Source organism: Brassica oleracea, unplaced genomic scaffold (genome assembly GCF_000695525.1).
Source record: "Brassica oleracea var. oleracea cultivar TO1000 unplaced genomic scaffold, BOL UnpScaffold00852, whole genome shotgun sequence".
Lineage (NCBI taxonomy): Eukaryota > Viridiplantae > Streptophyta > Magnoliopsida > Brassicales > Brassicaceae > Brassica > Brassica oleracea.
This window is the reverse complement of record NW_013617480.1, coordinates 34,274-35,916: the sequence shown is the minus strand read 5'-3', so window position 1 is coordinate 35,916 and position 1,643 is coordinate 34,274.

Here is a 1,643-nt window from a genome sequence, read left to right as displayed (position 1 = left end):
AAACATTAACCATTGATTGTTTTAATCTAAGGGCTACAAATCCATCTAGTGGTTATCTTCTAACTTCTTTCTCATTGGTTAAATTTTTTAGTACAAGGATTACAATTCTTGACCATTGATTAGCTTTGATCTAATGGTTTAAAATGCATTTTTTTCTTCACTTTCTCTCTTCTATTTGACGTCTCCTTCTCCTCTTCTCTTTCCTTCGAGAGTTCTTTACAGTTCCAGATCTGCTTCATCTCTCTCACTTTCTGTCTTGTAAACAAGGGAGATTCATACATTATCATTCATTTCTTATGCCTTAGTATATTTGGTTTGTAAATCTTAGAAGTGAGAGAAGAAAAAACGTCAAAGAAGAAAAGAAGTTGTCGGAGAAAAAGAAAAAGAGTTGAAGAAAACTGGTCTTCGCCGTCGTCACAGATATTGAGCTCGTCGCCATCTATACTTGCCAACGTCGTCCTTGTTTCTGTTTCTCAGATCCATTTTTGCCGGTCTCCATCTTCACCGTAGTCGCCACTACCACCGCTTGTCACCACACTGGTCACCTCTCTCTCTTTCAATCTCTTTCACTCTTTCTCTGCGTTTTGAATTTTTTTCTTGTTACTAGAAGAAGGTGGATAAGACAGATGAGCTTGATGGTGGAGGAGATAACAAAACCGTGTGGCTTGAAGACGTCGGAGCTCTCGTGGTAACGAGACTGCGGTGGCGAAGGAAGAAGACAATAATGACCTCCCGGCTCTCGTGATATGGAAGAAACACGCGGTGGTTTAGTTAGGCCTAGATTTTGTCGACACGGCTGCAAGCTTTATCGTTTCTGGGTTATAGATTAGGGTTCGTTTATAATTAAACTCAGCCGTAAGGTATGCATAACTCAGCTGTAAGTGTGCCTAATTCAGCCGTAACGTATCTGAATGATATAAGCCAGTCGTAACGTTCCTATAACTCAGCCATTAAGTGTAATGTATTTCGCGACGTTTCGTATTTTAGGCGGGAAAAAAATATTTTGGGCGGGAAAAAATATTCCTTCAACTCTGAACACAATATTAAAACTTTAATATTTTCTTAAATTTAAATCTCAAACCCTAAACTATAGAACTATAAAGTTATAAAAATTATAAACTCAGTCGTAACGTATGCATAACTCAGCCGTAATTTGATTATAACTTAGCCGTAACGTATGCATAACTCAGCTATAACGTATCTGGATGGTATAAGCCAGCTGTCCTATAACTCAGCTGTCAAGTGTAATTTGTTTCGCGACGTTTCGTATTTTGGGCGGGAACAAACTCATTCCTTCAACTCTGAACACAATATTAAAACTTTAATATTTTCTTAAATTTGAACCTCAAACCCTAAACTATAGAATTATAAAATTATAAAAATTATAAAATCAATCATTTGAAAACAATATTAAAACTTAAATCTTTTCTTAAATTTAAATTTCAAACCCTAAAACTATAAAGTTATAAAAAATTATAAACTCAGCCGTAACGTATGCATAACTCAGTTGTAACGTAAGGATAATTCAGCCATAACGTATGTGTTGGAGACTTAATGTATGAACTAAAGTTATCATATTCAGATGACGCACCATCTGAGTCATCAAACATATAAACTCAGCTTTCAAATTCATCATCTTCTTC